This window comes from Polyodon spathula, chromosome 1, assembly GCF_017654505.1.
Source record: "Polyodon spathula isolate WHYD16114869_AA chromosome 1, ASM1765450v1, whole genome shotgun sequence".
Classification (NCBI taxonomy): domain Eukaryota; kingdom Metazoa; phylum Chordata; class Actinopteri; order Acipenseriformes; family Polyodontidae; genus Polyodon; species Polyodon spathula.
Window position 1 is genome coordinate 98,361,582 of NC_054534.1, and position 20,392 is coordinate 98,381,973.

General features: G+C 40.0%; 1 protein-coding gene across 2 annotated transcripts in view; it reads left to right on the plus strand.

Moving 5' to 3' along the window:
* LOC121325155 (mastermind-like protein 3) overlaps positions 1–20,392 on the plus strand; it is a 139,184-nt gene that overhangs the window by 88,503 nt on the left and 30,289 nt on the right. The window lies entirely within an intron of this gene.

Sequence of the window (20,392 nt, forward strand, 5' to 3'; positions counted from 1 at the left end):
ATCTCATGTACAGTGTACCGGATTTGCCGTTTCACAAGGTGCTCTTCACCTGGGTTAATGAATATCCATGCTTGCATGCTGGTGTAGGGCATGCACCACATACAATAGGGCTCTGCCACTATTAAACCAGTTCATTCTGGGGACCCTGAAGGGCCCATATGGCTCATCCGGATAGAAGTGTTCTGGCACTTGCTGCAGTAGGTCATTTCACCTGCATAGTGAAACCTTGATGAAATGAATCTTATTCAGTGATTCCCTGCAGTCCAGCTATGATTCAATACATATGCAGTTCAGCTGGTTGATTCACGCTGATATCTGTAACCACAACACATTATTTGTTAGTCAGCCATGATTTTATTTAGTTTCTTTTGAAGGATGGTCCTGATGCTGGCCTTGATCCACGCCTCAGTTTTAAACACACATCAGTCATTCACACCTTTTAATAAATGGGTGCATTTGTGATTCGGCTTGAGCAGTGTCTGGTCTTTCTGTCTCTCCACCTGGGGCACGATTTCAAAAACATGCCCGTCAAGCCCTTCTCTCCTAAACAGATTAAAATAACAGAAGAAATATATGCACAAATCCCCCAGAATAAAAGTATAAATCTATATTTCTGTCTTTGCTTAAGCAAGCTGAGCCTGTACCTGTCTGCACGTGTCAAGTCTTGCGGCAGTAATTTGACGGCACGCTTTTAAAATCTGCCTGGGCTTCTCCAGGGGAGGTGGAGGGGGGTGTTAGGCTAAGGAGCCAACACTGTGTTTCTGCTATGAAGACAGACATGATCCTACAGCAGCAGTACGTAGCAGTGCTGCTGCTCAGACTCCTCCCAGCCCATCATCGTGACAAGTAAACAAAGGAGGTGAGACTGCTCTTGTTTTGCGGGGGGCTGAAGGCTCCTAAGTGAGTGATCATGATTTAGAGCAGGGGGCGGCTGCTCAGTGTGCTGATTAGGATGTCGGGTTGCAGGGAGGCTGAGGGTCTGTGGGTGTGCCAGTGACTAAACCATGGTCCTTTTATCTCCTGAGCACTGACAGAGATGAGCAGCTTATAACCTAAGGTCCAAGCTTGTAGTCCAGCTAATTCAGTACAATTAGGTAAAGAAATGTAGCAGCCATTTTCAACATAAGGTAACCAACACCGGAAGTATCTTTGAATCCATCAGGGGTTCTTCACCTTAAACTGTACATATTATAAGGTTTTTGAACTACGAATGGAACTGAAAATGTAGTTACATATTTGTCTGTGGAATAAAAATCAGCATGAATCATGAAAAAAGGGGATCAAATAATACAGGGCCCCACAGTGTGTCTTGTAATGATATCCTGTATCTGTGTCTTTGCTAACACTATATCAAGCAGCCTGACGGTGGTACGAATACCAAGTGTACTCCCTGTGTTGGGAATCATAAGTAAAGCTTCTACAGTGGGTTTTTTTGTGGCTAAACCTGTGCAACATGGTCTGTTTAGTATGCAGTGATCCTCCAGAATGGTTGCACAACAGAATAAGAATGATTAGTCCCGCATTCAGTTGGTGCTCTGGCACACATACCTCACGCTATCAAAACTTTGGCCGTCTCAGCTGCTCACAGTTACCATGGATACAGTGGCCCACGGTACCTTGCTGCCTGAATTGATGACAGCTCCGGGGGTGGGGTGGAGAGACTCTGGAAGATGTCTAGAGTGTACTGCAGTTTCATGTTGGCTAAAAGAGAATTCAAAGAGGCTTTCGCTACCAGAATAGTTCCAGACAGTGTTAAAATACTTCATTTCTTGTTTGTTACCAAAAATAAATGTGTCTGTTGGCCTCCATTTTTTTCAGTTTTCATTTGTCAACAGTAAATGTAAATATTGAATATTTGGCTGTGGGGTGGGGGGATAACATTTGTTGCTGTTACGCATATAGCCTATTGTGGCATTTCTTAAATTTGCATCAGAATGAACTGATCTCAAAAAAAGATCTGTTGAGCCACAAACTAAGCATGTCTGTCATCTCTGCATTTGATTGTACACTTGAAATCAAATTATTAACAGTTCTTTACAGTAATGCTTCTCAATATAGTTTTATTTTGGGTGTTGGAAAAATAAAGCTTTAAACACGTGTACTCTAACCAATACACGCTCTGTTTAAATGAGAACAGGGTTTTTCTAAACACCTACAGCATTTATAAAAAGATCTGCAGCCTTGCTTCTTGGCTGTTTCTTTTCTATTTGTGCTATGTTTGTACAGTCCAGTGGTTCTTTTCACTTCAAGTATATTAATCTGAGGCCAACCTGAGGTTATCACTGCTGCCAAAATAAAAAGGGAACGTCTTTCATTCTTTCCCTCTGTACCCTGCAGTGTAACACTCATAGGGTGAAGTTAAAATCGGATTAAAAGAGACCAGTGTGCAAAATTGGAAAACAGACCATTCATAGAACATGCACTGACAACATTGTTTAGGTTGTGGATTCTGGGGTCCCTCTAAAATACAGAGTTCAATTTTGGCACATGACGGTTTCTATGCAAGGGACTGTTTGCTAGATTAGCATAGAAATGTGCTGTACAGACCCAGATTGTTCTTAATCAGTAGTGTATCAGTTTGTTTAAATTGTGTAGCATAATCACAGCATAAGCAAATGAGTCGAGCAGCGTGGTTTGCTGGAGTGTGGGAATAAAATGGAATACGTGGGAAATCCAGTGTGTATAGAATAGAGTCGAGGCCTTGCATCTCTGCCCTGATTACAGCAGTGGATCATAGTGTAATGTTGACTGAACAGGTCATTTCTCCATATGTGATGGTGTTAGATTTTCATAAAATGCACACTGCTTTATGTAAATGAAGCTAATTTCATTAAGGAACATTTTGTTGAAGTGCATGGAACTTTGACTTACTGATCACACAAATCTCAAGCTTGCCGTTGGTATTATAGACATAACAGACGTACCATTATCTAGGAACGCCCCTACTGTACAAGATCTTCTCACCTGCCATGACCTCTGCCACAGGGAAAACACATTATAATACAAACAGAATTCCCATGAATCTGGCCTAAGGAGCATTTTAGTCCAGGGAACATCAGAGCGAAGAAACTAAGGATTACATACGGAAATGATCTTATTGTACCACTGAAGAAGCTCCAACTTACTTAGGGAATGTTTATTTCCTGGTTTTAAATGTCTGATAATGGTAAAAGGAGTTGAAAATTGCATTTCTTACTGTATCATTAGCGTGGCCAATGAAATACTGAAGAAAAAATATGTGTTTGTTTTTTTGGCTTTGTTAGTTATTATTATGATGTATTTCCTAGCAGACGCTCTTACCCAGGGCGACTTAGTTGTTTATAAAAAATTACAGTACAGGGGGTGTTAAAGAGTTGACACGTGTTTGAGATTTTAGAGAAGAGAGAGCTGTCACGTGTCAGAGGGGATAGAGGAGGGGGGAGGTTAGGGTTAGAGAGAGATTGAAGGAGAGGAAGGAATCTGGCAGACTGGGTGGGGTTGGAGAGATGGATATTGAAATCACCCAACAGGACAGTTGGGGTAGACAGGGCGGAGAGGAGATAGTCGAGTTCATCGAGACATGAGTGAGAGGTCCAGGGGGACGGTACAGTACAATTTATCCGGAGTTGACAGGGAGAGGTTAGTTGGGCAGCGTGAAATTCAAAGGCGTTAACAGAGCGAGGAGAGGTCAGAGGTGACAGAAAAGAGTAAGGAGAGAGAGAGAGACCAGACCAGTCCCACCTCCCTGTCTAGTGAGATGTGGAGTATGGGACAGGAGGTAGAGAGAGGACAGGGAAGCAGGAGTTACAGTTTTATCAGGAGAGAGCCAGGTTTCAGTGAGGTGGGAAGCAAAGGCAGAGATGAAATCAGCTTTGTTAGCAGAAGAGTGACAGTTCCAGAGGGCACCAGAGAGAGTGGGGGATGGGGGGGGAGAGACAGAGGGATTAAGGTCAAAAGGGTTATGGGAGTAGCGGTGGAGAGATTACCAAGGAGGGGAATGAGAGGACAGAATAACAGGAATGTGAGAGACAGTCGAGCAGGACAGGTGCGATGGATAGGTACAGTAGTAATGGGAGCAGGAGTGGTGGGGGGAGGGTACAGACCTGTCTAGTAGTTGGAGTCTTCGAGAGAGCTGCTAGGTTAGAATTATCTCCTCGCTGAACTCCCACAGCTAGTCTCCTGGCTCTTTTGGTAGAGAGGCTGTTCAGTTGTCTGGCGCTTCATGCTGGCACACAAATAGGCTAGCAGTCTATTATACTAACTAGAAATGGATAAAAGCTGTATGTAAGCCAATCAAATTGCAAATCAATCTCTCTTCAATTTCACCACACTCACCTGGTACTAATCACAAAGAGTAGATCACCTAATTAAAACAACATCACCTTTTTTAAAATGTTAGTTAAATACAGCTAATGTTAATTACTTGAAACGGGATCACTTACCCATCTGCCTCTGGTTACCTGTAGACTTGCCACTATATTACAGTGCCTCTCAAAAGTATTCACCCCCTTGGATTTTTCCACATTTTATTGTGTTACAACATGGAATCAAAATTAATTAGGATTTAATTAGGAATTTTTGCCACTGATCAACACAAAAATCTACAAATTGTTCTAAGTTTATTACAAATATAAAACATAAAACAATTGATTGCATAAGTATTTACCCCCTTTGCTGTGACACACCTAAATAAGCTCATAATACAGTTGAATGGCCTTTTGTGAGAGAGTGGCACAAAAAAAGCCATTGTTGAAAAAAACTCACATCAAATCTTGGCTAGAGCTTGCCAGAAGGCATGTGGGAGACTGTGACCAAGTGGAAGAAGATTCTATGGTCTGATGAGACCAAAATAGAGCCTTTTGGCCTCAACGTTAATCGCTATGTTTGGCGCAAGCCTAACACCGCACATCATCCTGAGAACACCATCCCTACCGTGAAGCATGGTGGTGGCAGCATCATGCTATGGGGATGATTCTCTGCGTCAGGGCCTGGAAAGCTTGTGAAGATAGAGGGCAAAATGGATGCAGCAAAGTACAGAGAAATCCTGGAGGAAAACCTGCTGAAGTCTGCAAGAGACCTGGGACTTGGGAGAAGATTCATCTTCCAGCAGGATAATGACCACAAAACATACAGCCAAAGCCACACTGGAGTGGTTTATAAACAAAGGTCAATGTCCTGGAGTGGCCCAGTCAAAGCCCGGACCTCAATCCAATTGAGAATATGTGAAAAGAGTTGAAAATTGCTATTCACCAAAGGTCCCCATCCAACTTGACGGAGCTTGAGCAATTTTGCAAAATAAAATGGGCAAAAATTGCAATGTCCAGATGTGCAAAGCTGGTAGAGACTTATCCAAATAGACTCATGGCTGTAATTGCTGCCAAAGGTGCCTCTACCAAATATTGACTCAAGGGGGTGAATACTTATGCAAGAAATTATTTTCTGTTTTGTATTTGTAGAACAGTTAGAACAATTTTGATTTTATTTTTCACTTTGACATTATGGACTTTGTGTTGATCAGTGGCAAAAACTCCTAATTAAATCAATTTTGATTCCATGTTATAACACAATAAAATGTGGAAAAGTCCAAGGGGGGGGGGTGAATACTTTTGAGAGCCACTATGTGTCAATTTGATATAATGTAGTTCTCCTATATGGATTTGTTTTTGTTGTGTTTCTTTTTCATGTACGTGTGTATATACTGTATGCTTTTTACTGATAAAGTGAACATCACACTGTAGCTTATGCTGTTTGCCCACTTTTGAGATTTGATGGTGGTGAGACGGCTAGTTATTTGACAGCTAGTTATTTTTCATGTAGATCTTTCTGAATAGCACTGCATTTGTTCTGTCAAAACCTTCCCAATCTCTTATAGGTTACAACAGAGTGCACATCCTATGAATTTGCAGAAATGCCTTTTTAGGAAAAGCGTAGTATAGTTTTAGTGGAAAGATTATCGTTCTTTGTTCTGGCACATAAGAAACAAATAGATTTTTCTGAAAGATGTTCATATTGTGTGTTGCTTGTGTTACATCAAAGATCAAAGTAAGATTTTTGTCCGCACCGATTCAAGACCAAATTCAAAATGACTTATTGAGTACGGCCAGAGTACTGCATTTAAGATGGTAACAATCGTGGTCCCACAAATGGTAAATGATTGGCTGAAAGTAAGGTCCAAACCGAACATGCTCAGAGGAATTTTAAAAGGTACGTTCTGAGTTTCGATGTCTGGTTAAAACTAAAAGGAATATAAAGCAACCAAAGAACCATTACTCTGTGAAGCAAAGACATGCAGGAAAGGTAACCGAACACTACCGCTCAAGGGCATTCATCAAGTAGGCCTGGATTCACACATTCATTAATACTTCCAGACAAATCAATACTTCCCTAACCTTTCCCAATAATCTGCACAGCCTGTATCTGCCACCCAAAGCCTGAGCAGAGACAACAGTGTCTGAGGACATGCAGCTCCTCAAAGTTCAAAGAATTAACCAAATCCCTAGGTAAATGCATTGAAATAACAGTGGAATTGCTGGCTAGAGAGGAGAGAGCAGGTAGAAGGAAAGCCGATAGTGTCAGCTGCTCGATTTGGAGGGCGGGAACTTTAGAGTTCTTCACTTAACTGACTAGTTATGCAAGAGCTGTGATCTACTAATGAGAAATATAGCACAGAATTTTAGGCAACAAGAGATTAACACTTCACATTCCAGTCAGTTTTATTGTAGTTGCTGTTCCAGGACCATGCAAAAACATTATTTTTGTGCAGGTTAACGATTAGGTACATTTGTTACTTTTGTTTAAAAGGGACCAGTTTGCATTATTTCAAGCAGACGGGGAGGCACACTGGAGGCAAATGAAACCAGCGATTCCAGCGCAGGGGTAGTCAAGGAGTGCTAAACAACTGAGATGTTTAACAGAGTCTTATTTTGGTAGATATTTTGAAAAACAGCAGTGTTGTTTTTGGCTATATTAAATGTACCACATGCCCTAGTTTATTTCAGGTATGAGTTCTCATTTAAGAACATAATGTAGCACCCAAGAGGGGCCCTTGTTTTTTTCCATCGGGGTCGGATCAGTCAGGCAGAATACCAGAAGGAAATTAACTAACACCACAACGATATGCAGGGCAATGAACATCATCTTATTAAATACAGGTGGTTAACTATATTTAACAAATAGGACAAGTCTAGAATACACTGTCACGGCATGGGGTTTGCACTATTCAATAAAAAGAATAAATAGTTAATTATAATTAAAGAACAAAGTGCAGTGCTGCTCAGTACGATCGCGGAGACTGGGCTTACTAAAAACAACAATAAAACCAATACTTTAAAAACTCCCCATCTCCAGCACTCCTTCAAAATCCCCAATGCCTTTTAAAAAATACTAAATCTAAAACAGTTAAAAACACACACACACACACACACGGAGGGAGACAGGAAGCACAGCAGGAGCCTCGCTGTAAATGTCAGCGGCTGTTTTCTTTTTTCTCCCCAACCCACCGCCGAACACAAACAAGTCCAATTCCTTCTCTGCTCCTTCTGACTGTGCGTCCAACCCCCACTCCAGAAAAACCTGGGTTCACGTCACACTGGACCAAAAACAATCTCTCGAATGGATGAAATCAGGAACTTTTATACCAGGTGCTCAGCTTCAAATTATTCAATTAATACCCATGGGGGCTGAGAACAGGAGAGCATCAACGTGCCAGTGAGATCTGTGCAAATCTACGACAAAATAAATGTGCTTTATAATCGTGTTAAAAGAAAGCAAACTAATTAACATTAAATCAAATGTGGCAAATCAAAACATGAATATACTACAATGACAAAATCAAACGTGCCTAAATAAAGTGACGTTGGTCACCCCGTTACAATAAGAACATAAGAACGGTTACAAACAAGAGGAGGCCATTCGGCCCATCTTGCTCGTTTTGGTTGTTAGTAGCTTATTGATCTCAGAATCTCATCAAACAGCTTCTTGAAGGATCCCAGGGTGTCATCTTCAACAACATTACATGGGAGTTGATTCCAGACCCTCACAATTCTCTGTGTAAAAAGGTGTCTCCTATTTTCTGTTCTGAATGCCCTTTTTTATCTAATCTCCATTTGTGACCCCTGGTCCTTGTTTCTTTTTTCAGGTTGAAAAAGTCCCCTGGGTCAACACTGTCAATACCTTGTAGAATTTTGAATGCTTGAATCAGTTTGCCGCTTAGTCTTCTTTGTTCAAGACTGAATACATTTTTTTAATTTATTTTTTTAGTCTGTCTGCATATGACATGCCTTTTAAACCCGGGATAATTCTGGTTGCTGTTCTTTGCACTCTTTCTAGAGCAGCAATATCCTTTTTGTAGCGAGGTGACCAGAACTGAACACAGTATTCTAGATGAGGTCTTACTAATGCATTGTACAGTTTTAACATTACTTCCCCAGATTTAAATTCAACACTTTTCACTATATATCTGAAGATTTTGTTGGCTTTTTTTTTTTTATAGCTTCCCTACATTGTCTAGATGAAGACATTTCTATCAACATAAACTAGATCATTTTCATAGATTCTTTCTTCAATTTCAGTATCTCCCATATGGTATTTATAATGGACATTTTTATTGCATGTGTGCAGTACCTTACACTTTTCTATATTAAATATAATTTACCATGCATTTGCCCAGTTCTGAATGCTGTCTAGATCATTTTGAATGACGTTTGTTACAGCAACAGTGTTTGCCACTCCTCCTATTTGTGTGTCATCTGCAAATTTAACAAGTTTGCTTACTGTATTAATGTAGATTGGGTAGAGCAGAGTGCCTAATGCTGAACCCTGTGGTACTCCACTGGATACCTCACTCCATTTTGAGGCTTCTCTACTCAGTACGGTTTGAGAATTAATCTTTTATGCGGGACTTTGTCAAAAGCTTTCTGGAAATCTAAATAAACCATGTCTTGCAGTTATCCATTGTCGATGCTGCATATTAAAAAAAAAATCAAGCAAGTTAGTTAGACACAAAATCTCCCTTTCCTAAAACCACTGTCTCCCAGGATACCATATAAGTAGTTTTCCGTTTTGGTTCTTATTATAGTTTCCAGAAGTTTGCATATAGAAGTAACTGACATAGAAGTCAGGCTTATTGGTCTGTAGTTACCTGGTTCAGTTTTGTCTCCCTTTTTGTGGATTGGTATTACGTTTGCAATTTTCCAGTCTGTTGGTACAACCCCTGTGTCAAGAGACTGTTGCATGATCTTGGTTAGTGGTTTGTAAAGAACTTCTTTCATTTTTTTGAGTACTATTGGGAAGGTCTCATCTGGCCCAGGGGATTTGTTTATTTTAAGATCTCCTAGTCCCTTTAACACTTCTGCCTCTGTTATGATAGTTATTTAAAAGTGGATAGGAACAGGTTGACATGTGGGGCATGTTGTCTGTGTCCTCCTTTGTAAAAACTTGTGAAAACTAATCATTTAATATTAGTTATTTTCTTCTCCATCTATGATTTTGGCATTTGTATCTCTTAGACATTTTACTTCTTGAATGTTCTTTTGCTGTTATAATATTGGAAAAACATTTTGGAATTGGTTTTAGCTCCCTTAGCAATGTTCATTTCGATTTCTGTCGTCTAACTTCCTTTTTGACTTGCATTTGCAGTTGCTTGTACTCTTTCTGTGTACTTTGTTCTTGGTCCCTTTTTAAATGCTCTGTAAAGTGCCTTTTTTCTCCTGAATTAATTTTTTTTATTGATCTATTAAACCATTTTGGCCATTTTGTTTTAGATTTTGATTTGTCTACTTTTGGGATGAAATTGTTTTGCGCCTCTAGCGCTACATTTTTTAAAAATAGCCATCCTTCTTCAGTGGATGTTTCTTCAATCTACTTCTGTTAGTCTCTGTTTCATTCCTTCATAGTTTGCCTTTTTAAAATTGTAAACCTTAGCTTTAGTTGTTACTGTTGGGGTTTTAACTGGCACTTCAAATGAGACCATGTTTTGATCAGAGTTTGCAAATTGTTCTCTAACCTTTTTATTTTCTTAAATTTAGTAGTCGGAAATTATATTATTATTATTTTCTCCCAATTTGGCATATCCAGTTATTTTAGGCTCTGATCACCGCTACCATCCCCACACTGACTCGGGAGCGGTGAAGACGAATGCTGTCCTCCGAAGCACGCACCATCGGCCGACTGCAGACTCACAGTGTAGCCACCTTAGAGCTAAAGCATTAGAGAACAACACAGCTCTGGGCAGCTTACAGGCAAGCCCACAGGCGCCTGGCCAGACTACAGGGGGCGCTGGTGCGTGGTGAGCTGAGGACACCCTGGCCAACCTAACCCTAATCATTTTGCATTTCTACCATTTAAATTTAGTCTCTGGCATCCACACGCAAGGAAGTCAAATACACGGAAATAGCGGAGACCCTGAAACATGTCCGTTTTTGTAAAAATCTTCAAATATGTAAATAAATAAAGGAAGATGGGTAGTGAGACATGATTACGACCTGGTACCTCGTGCCTACTGTTTAAGTCTGCTGCTATAAACTCAGATCAGTGTTTGCATACTGAGACATCACACCTGAGTACACTGAACCTCCCCTCAGGCTTTCAGGGGTTTCCTTTGTAGATAAAATAAAAACTTAAAACAATTGAAGGTAAGGGAATTTAAACATGAGCTGGAAGCAGTAATCCCTATTTCCATTTCTACAGGATTGCAGAATAGACATCCGACAGAGTGATGAACACACTTGGTGCAGTTGGTTAAAATTGTTGAAGTTGAACCTGGATCATTCCCATTAGAACTTCCTTCACCTAACCATTAGGTTAGATTTTAGAGCACTCGCAGAGTTTGCTGTCCAGAATCTAGTATCGATTGGACTTGATTTGAACAAAGCACTTTTTATTTTGAGCCTCTCAGTCACTGTTCATGATTTGATTCACCCATTCTTATAACCTGCAAGAGCTTAGTAATAGTCGGATTACATTTATTTATTAAGTAACACATTAAATGAAGTAATTTTGCTTCAAATTACCTTTTGTAGATATTTTGCACTAATGTCTTTTTGGAGTTTACTGTAATTGGTGATTCAGCCATTTTATGTTGTCAGATGCATTTGTTTTTATTTGATATGTTCTGGGTTTGTGGCGTAGTTTTCTGCATACACACTTATCTAGCTGTGCCTTCTGACAAAGAAGTGTGTTAGTTTGAAATGGCATTAAAAAGGACATTAGGGGACATTAATGATAAAATACATGCTGCTATTATTAGAGTATCTATCACAGTAATGGACAGCTTGTTTGGAACCCAGCTTCCTATCACTGGCAACAGGCAGCAGCTATCAGGGAGCCCATTGTTTTAGTGTGCACTTGATAAGAGGAGCTTGTACAACAAAATGGGTGCTCATTTTTATCTGCGGAGCGCACTGTGTTTGTGTAAACCATGGCAACATTGTTGTGCATTGATGTCCGTCCATAAAATGGTGGAACCCACCGTTGCCAGTCATGAAAGATTTTTACTTTTCAGAGAGGCAAACAAGTTTGGGAACTTTCAATGTTTGATGACATACAGTGGTAACCTGTTGCTTTGTGCTGCTGTGCCAATTGTCTAGGATAGCCACACCAATATTGTGTAATATAAACTTTGGTGATTTTGCAAAGCAACAAAGTCGACCTTGACTTCAGTTTAATATCCCGAAGGTGTTCTGCCTTCCTCCACAGTTTACATTTGCGAAAGACAATTTGTACTTGGCTTGTGTACTTTTTAAACAGACTGTGTTGATAAGGTAAGCAACAAGTGATGAGTCTGGCAGTGATGGGCTTGATGAAATCCTCTGTGCAGGATGCTCTGGCTTTTGCCTACAAATGGTGACATCCTTTAAACTGAATGTACCAGGGTTGGGGGGGTCGGTTCCTGCTTTTAAATTTCAATTCCTTTTTAAATTCAATTCCCAATAACAGTTGGAATTCATATTAGAGACAATATCCTTGTTGTGATTGTTGAACTGCTTTCATGTTGAAGTTAATTTGAGGAAAAATAGGAATTGGAAATTGATTTTAAAATGGAATTTGAATTGAAAAACTGTAATTGACCCCAACCCTGGCACATTATCGAGTATGAAGAGAGCTCTAACTTTACCTAGAAGAAACCCATGCTTTTGGAGAAGGGTGTGTTAGGTAAACCTCTCGTCGTCTTAATTTGAATGTGAAGGGGTCGGTTTCTTCTAAGCAAAACAGGAGGTTTGACGACTGCGTTCTGTAAAATACACACATTACAATTGTAATAATGCATCCAGATTGCTGAGACAGGATGATAGTATAAAGTAGTCTGCTAATAGAAATACTTTTAACAGGTAAATTAGCTTTGTTTACATAACTGAAGACTTGTATACAGATCTAGGAAAGATAACCACTCAAAACTCCAGACTGAACTACAGTACATGTGGTACTGTAGGAGAGATCAGAACAGTAGGCATGTGAACTAAAAAGAATGTTTGTTTAACGCACTGAAACTACATTTTGAACAGTTAAAACTCAAACGTGATGTGCATTTCACCTTCCTTAAAACTGCTGGACAGGAGAATGAGGATGCTACCTAGCACAGAACACTTTGGGGGACTACCTCCAGACTGAATAGAGAGTGCAGCTCCATAGTGGTGTACCTTCAATGAGATTAAGCATAATGTACTATACATGAGAGTAAAGGTATACAGTGATGGATGGGATTTGGGGGGGGGGGGGGGGGGGGGGGGGGGGGGGGGGGTCAAATTCCGGAAAGGGATTTGAAAACCTTTGTTGCTTCATCTTTTAATGAGAGGGTTGTTTACCAGCAGCTGAGCGGCGGGCAATCAGCTCGCCAGTAAAGCAGGCTGGGTCTGCCAGGCTCTTTGCCTTAATCCTTTCCAATAATAGCCAGCGACGGGGCTGCCTGAGGAGTGTGCTCCTGCGTCACGCCGAGGCTTTCTTGGGTTCAATCCCACGGAGGCAGGAGCTGAGGCCCAAGTGGCTTTTCATCTTTTGCTCATCCGGTGTTTGATCGTCGTCACCCTGCCTGGGTAGTGCACAGCTGGAGGTGTGAGAGAGAGCCCTGGGATCAATGATCTGAGCTCTGCCTCCTTTTTTATACTCCAGAGTAGTACAACTGCATTTCCCTTGAATTGCCTTCAATTTTGAAATTATGAAGGACACCCAAGGTAGTCCATGACTTGTGCTATGCAGGGTCTGTGAAACCAGCCCTTTGTCTAGTTTTCTTGCCTGTTGAATTTTTTATTTTTTTCCCCTCATAACTAACCTTTTCTTGTAACGTTATAATTTAAATTTTCTGCAACTCTTCCTCTTGACTGGTAGTTTGAGACTGTTAGACAGGAGACTATGTGGGTCTTAAGCAATTCCCGGTTCTACCAGGAACATCCCTGCTCTCATTTCTTTCCACAAGGCTACGCTGTCTCAAGACGCTTGACAACCTTTAGAGATCATCTCTTGCGCATTGTACTGTACAAGGAGATTGCACTTCAAATGAAAAGCTGGAACTGCCTGATAAGCTGCTTGAGGGATCACTCCAAGGCTGGAGATTGCAGAGTTAAAGAATGGAAAACAAGTGTCTCTGGGCTGGGGTCTACGAGTACAGGACAAAGGTTCCCTAGAAAATAATAGGTCAGCTATACTTCCTTGTCAGCCAGGAGTCTTTGAGGTTTCATATGCCACTGGCAGTCTTTGGGTGACAGGAACCTGTTTTTAAGAATTATAATTGTTACTGTGGTACAAAACTGTGTGACATCACTGCTAGTGCTCCTTTATTTTGTGTGGGTGTGGGTGTGGGTGTGTGTGTGTGTGTGGGGGGGGGGGGGGTTATATTGGGCTGCAGGGGTTCCAAGGCAAAGTTTCACATGCCATTAGTCAATCCTAACAGCAGGAATTGTTTTGTAAATCCTAGATACTGTAGTTCAGACAACTTTCTCAGAAGGTTTTATTTCCATACATTAATTGCCGAATGAATAACTTTTGAACCAGTGTCCCAGAAATAATGGTCTGCTTCTGACATTTGTGACATTAAACTGGAATCAGTCCTATTGGATTGGAGGGTTACACTTGCTTTTTTAGATAGTTTTAGGATTAGATTGATACAGTACAACATTCTGAATTGAGTGTCTACAGCTTTGTGATAATTTTAAATCGGCTTAACAATTGTCACATTGCCCGCTCATTGGTTAACACTCCTTTGACTGAGGCTCATCTGCTGTAGTACATGTTCTGTGATTGTATGTTAACAAGGCACTGCTTCATATGCAATGCAGAGAAATAGAAGCTACTGGATATTACTCTGAGGACATCAGCAGCTCTGCACAAGTGTCTGATGATTAGGTCTAATGAATTCCCTTCCCCCTTCCTTTAAGAGATCATTTACTTATGCAAATTGAAGTGCATTTTAAAAGGGCAGTTAGAAAAAAAAAAAAAGATGGCTAACCATGCATCTCCTTCCTTTCAGATAGCAGAGGAAAGTGTTTTAATAAATGGAGCCCAGAGCAAAAGACGACTTTGAAGTCGGCAGGAGGTTTATGTAGGATAAGGGAGTGTTGTCATGCGAGGTGTTTTAATACTGTGTGGCGAGTCTTTAGTTTAGGATGGGCTTGGAATAGAATAGTTGTGAGGGGTGGGTTACCTATACCCAATCAAGCACCCTTTGTCAGTTTGCTGGGTTACACACATTCTTTTATGAGCTCTGTGAATATTGGCGTCCTGTATTTTAGAAGAGAGTTAACATTTTGTGCTTTAATTAACGAGCAGACTTGTAGCTTCAAAGATGATGTTTGTAGGTCAGGGGTGAGAGTCTGTGGCAGTATTGTACACAATGGATTTTAATTATAGGCCCTAGTAGATTCCTGGTAATTGCTTAGCCTGTTGGTCAAAATGCAGTTATCAGATGTAGATATGTGTTCGCAGTTCAGATGCACAATTTAATGCAGTTTAAAATACATGTCATCAGGTATGACTTGAGCCAACTTGCTCCTGATTTGGTTCATTCTCCATCAGTTTTCACACCAGATAGTTTTATGAACAGGTTTCATTGACCTTGTTAACTTTTTTTGGTCATCATGATGATAGTTTGATGCTAAAGTGTTGAAAAAGCTGGGTCTGTGAATTTTTTTTTTTTTTTTTTAAAAAAACAACCATATTTCGAATGAAGGATGGATATGTGAGAGCTAGGAAAAAAGAAAAAGCATGATTGATGCGGATGTCTATACCCACTTTCTCTAAGGTTGTTTTTGAAAACTCTGCTTATTAAAATTCATTAAGATAATTTTGGATTTATGAACAAAGGCCACTTTCCCATTGATTACTACCTGCTAGTAACTATTAAATATGTGTGTTGTTGGAATGTAAATGCTTACATACAGAACCTTATACTGCATTTATTGAATCTGCTTTTCTGCTATTGATCTTTAAATTGAGCAGTCTGCAATGTTTGCGATACGAAACGATTTTTTTCTTTTCCAGTTCAAATAATTTGGTAGTCAGGAGTACACATGTTGTAAAAATGTATCAGTAGAGTTACGTTTTCCAGGTGTAGTTTTATTGTCAGTAGCATCATTCAGTTGAACAGTACCGGCTTTGCGTGAATCGGACTGCTGAGGTGAGGTTGCTGCATACTGAACATTATAAAGTATTTTATCCGTACTACAGTACATTTACACTGTACATGTATTAGTCTTTCTTACAGAAGGAAAGACTCCTCACTATCTAAAAAACTTTAATGTGTGGGCGTAAATCAGAGCGAGAGACCTCTGCTCCATGGGCCAGGTTTATGAAGTTTTTTTTTTTTTTTTTTACCATTGCTTGTAATGTATCAAAGCAGATTCCGCTGTCCGGATTGAAGCCGTAAACAGAATTGCTGACCCTCCCTTCACCTTACCCTCTTCACTCTGATTCCCTTTGTGCTCCAGAGCTGTGCTGCCATTCTACTAGTAAAATCATGACACTGTAGGCCTTTTTAACCCAAAAAGAAAAGGTTCAGCTCTTAATTGTTAATTTTAAAAGGCAAAAGTTAACATAATTTGTTCTTTTATCAGGGACATTTAAAAATATTCAAGAAAACCAGGAAAGATCATTTGGCCTGTGCAGTTCTGATATTGTAGGCTTGTCTGGAACTACTTCCTGGAAACTCAACCCTACCCTCACTGGACCCTCTTTTTGTAATTGTTTGTATTGGCTTTTTTAGGTCAAATACAATATCCCAGGGTAACATGACTTTAAAGCCAACAGTTCTTGTAAAAAATAAATATATAAATACATTAGTTTAACAGTTTATATCTACTGTAAAAAATTAAAATGTTCTAGACAGATAGTCATCTTAAGGGCTGTGAGAATATTTAGTCCTTTATGTGCATTCAGTCCCGAGCGTCTCTGAAAGATTATCTGTGAAGGTGATACCAGCACTAGCTGTGAAGGAGTTTTTTTTTTTGGGGTGCCGGCGGGGGGGGGGGGGGGGGGTTCAACCCCAAAATTTAGGCTGAAACCCTATCACAGGACCGTGAGCTGTTAGTTCTATATCCAACATTGACTTTATTTTTCATGACACTGTAATGGGTTATTCTTATTCCTAGTCATATGATATTTTTTGCTTACATGACTTCTTGGGATAGATTAAAACACACATGCACACACACTAGTATACAGTAGTCTCCGGCTAAGAGCACACCTCTTGGGAAGCAAGCGAAGTGTTCTCTTAGGCGACGTGTTCTCTAAGATGGAGTTGACCTCCAGAAACCAATATGAATCAGTAAATAAATACATATTTCCATCAACATATGAAATGAACAGAATAATTAAGAGAAAAGTAACAGGCAAATGTATGTTAATAAACTAAAATCAAAGTGATGAAGTGCGCTCGTGGAAATCAGAATACAAAACGAGTCAATGATAGGACAGCAATTCTTGAAAGATCTGAATAAACCAAGCAGTGTGCCGCAAGACAATCTAGCTGAATAAACCATTTTAATTTAAACTTGATGATGATTTAGCTATCAGGTTACAAAACAGTACTGTACCCACTGTGAACGAATTGCTAGCGGTGCCAAGGTGTTCTTTTACACGAAGTTCCTGTTCTTTTAGCCGGTTAATTTACAATGGGAAAAATCAGTTTCGCCCCAAGGGTGTTCTCTTTGGAGGTGTTCCTGTACGCGTAGACTACTTTACAATCGTGCTTAAGAACAAAGCAGTTTCGAACCTACCGGTGTTTTTAGCCTGTACGCGTGTGAAAATTTTACATTTTAAAACTGCGATACAATCAGTTACACACCACTCTGTGTGTGTGTGTGTGTGTGTATGTATATATATATAGATATATATATATATATATATATATATATATATATATATATATATATATATGTTGTCTGTCTGGTCTGTCGTCTGTCTGTCTGATGTATTGTCTATCATATATCATATTATATATGTCTACATCCCCTTTCAAAATTTTCACCTTTTGTTGCCTTATAGACTGGAATTAAAATGCATTAAAAATGTTTTTTGTTTTTTTTTTGGGGGGGGGGGGGCATTTATCTACACATCCTACACCATAACTTTCAACTGAAAAAAATATTCTAGAAATTTGTAGAAAATTAATTAAAAATTAAAAACTGAAATAGCTTGGTTGGATAAGTGTCCACCACCCTTGTAATAGCAATCCTAAATTAACTCAGGTGTAACCAATCACCTTCAAAATCACACACCAAGAGGCCTCCACCTGTGTTCAATTGTAGTGAGTCACATAATTTCAGGATAAATTCAGCAGTTCCTGTAGGTTCCCTCTGCTGGGCAGTTCATTTCAAAGCAAAGACTCAACCATGACATCCAGGCGCTTTCAAAAGAACTACGGAACAAAGTTGTTGAAAGGCACAGATAAGGGGATGGGTATAAAAAAATCTAAGTCCTTGAATATCCCTTGGAGCACAGTCAAGACGATTATTAAGAAGTGGAAGCTGTATGGCACCACCAAGACTCTGCCTACATCAGGCCCTGCCTCCAAACTGGGTGACTGAGCAAGAAGGAGACTGATCAGAGAGGCTACCAAGCGGTCAATGGCAACTTTAAGAGCTACAGGCTTTTATGGCTAAGACTGGTCGAAGTGTGCATGTGACAACAATATCCCAAGCACTCCACAAATCTGGCCTGTATGGTAGGGTGGCAAGAAGAAAGCCATTACTCAAGAAAGCCCACCTTGAATCCCATTTGAAGTATGCAAAAAACAAATTGGACCTAAATCTAATCGAAAATTTGTGGCATGACTTGAAGATTGCTGTCCATCCATGCTCCCCAAGGAACTTGACAGAGCTTGAACAGTTTTGTAAAGAAGAATGGTCAAATATTGCTAAATCTAGGTGTGCAAAGTTGGTAGAGACAGCTGTAATTGCTGCCAAAGGTGCTTCCACCAAGTATTAACTCAGGGAGGTGGAGACTTATCCAATTATGATATTTCAGTTTTGTATTTTTAATACAATTTTTTCCTCAATAAAAACAATTTTCCCTTTAACAGTGTGGAGTATGGTGTGTAGATAAGTCGGAAAAAAAAATTCTCATTTAAATGCATGGAACTCTGAGGCACTGACACAACAAAATGTGAAAAAAATGTTCAAGGGGGTGTAGACTTCCTGAAGGCACCGTAACTGTAAACTCGAAACTGGCTGGGTAAAGTCTGAAATGAATCATAAAGATCTTTCATTCCGGGCAGATATAGGCGTGTCCAACAATGCCTGGTCAAAGTCTGAAATGAATCTCAAAGATCTTTCATTTTCTGTTTTCATGGGACAGAGCTATGATTAAAGAGCTTGTTCAACCCACCTACCTGAGTAGCATCATTCACTCGATCACTCACTCATCTCATTCATAAAAACTACACAGGAAGTCTGGTTTCAGAAAATAGGCATATGTTTATAAATGTAAATAAAAATTCATTTTTATTGATGACACGACTAAATTAAATATTTAATGACATCTATAAGACTAATTTATTTTAAACAAATGATTAAAATCTAGATATGTATGGCGTACTTAACTTTCACTCTGTCACTCCTCTGAGTATGCTTTCCAACTGTTTAGATCACGTCATAAACACTGTCCAACGTGAATCAGCTAATCATTCGTGTTCCACCCAGTAACTGCATCCGTTATTAACAATGCTGTCCTTTTTATACGCAAGTGTCAATGGGGTTTCGCATGTTGATTCCTTGTTCCAAAGGTCTGCCTGTCACTCAACAGGAATGAAAGACCAGAGGGAGTGATTCAGACTCTGCCCATGAAGCAGTGGGCATACCGCGGTTTGCTCGATCAAAGCCTTAAATAAGTTATTTTATGTGGGCAATTCAGGCTTTGCCCGTAACACATACGTACACACACTCCAGTATAGATATGTACACACACACACACACACAAAGTTATTTGTTGATCAACTGTTTGTTACATTTTTGACAGTAAATGCTATCTTGAGAAAAATAATAAGTTGTGTTCCGTAACAAGTCTACCTGATTTATTGTCAATTATGGTTGTTATGGTGACAAGGTTTGGTGGTAAAAGTGTGTAAATACTACAGTGCCTGTACAAGAATACTTTTCCTGCTCTTTTGTATACCTGTGTTGTTTATTCAGGTATGCAGCCACTCTGGTCTTTAGACTTTTTGAAATGTACAGTAATGTCCTTTTGGGAGAAGCGTAATGTTCTACTGTGGCCTGCCACTACTTCCTTGAGCCCTGGCCTCTCCGGTCGAGATCATGGCAAATTACCTGATGTTTATCATCGTCTGCCTCCTAACACTGCCGTGGTGGAAACGCTAATTGTCACATGGGCTTCTCTCTGCCTTTTCATTGAACATGTTAGGATTTCATGGTTCAGTGGAGAATAAATGGTTGTCATTTCACAGACGGGCCAGGATGTAATTAGCTACAATGCATTGAAGTAATGGAACAGATGTCTCTTTGTAAACTGAGTTTGCCACTGCACACACTGTGTGACCTGCTGACTGCTCCAGGCTACTTGCTGCTTTCTCTGCGTTTCTCTCCCTCTGCCTCTCTCTTTTTTTTTTTGTTTCTCTGCTGAAGGATTGCCTAATTTGGTTCAGGCAGCTCCACCCCCCACCCCCTCCCTTTCTAGCCTCCTCTTTGCAAACCCATCCGGTATCAATAGGGTGATAATGCTACGTCAGGCTGTGATAATCTGTCAGGAAGGACTGCAGTGGCCACTGAGTAATGTTTCATGCTCATATTCCCTTCTTTTAACCTCGTAAATTATAATTGCCTGAAGGCTCAGAACAAGCTAACTTGCTCTGATTGGAGGCTAAAGGAGGGGGAGGGTATATACCAAATGCATGTATTTCATTCTCTCTCTCTCTCTCTCTCTCTGGCTCTTTGAGCAAAAACATATAAATAATGAAGCTTACCATTTTATTGCC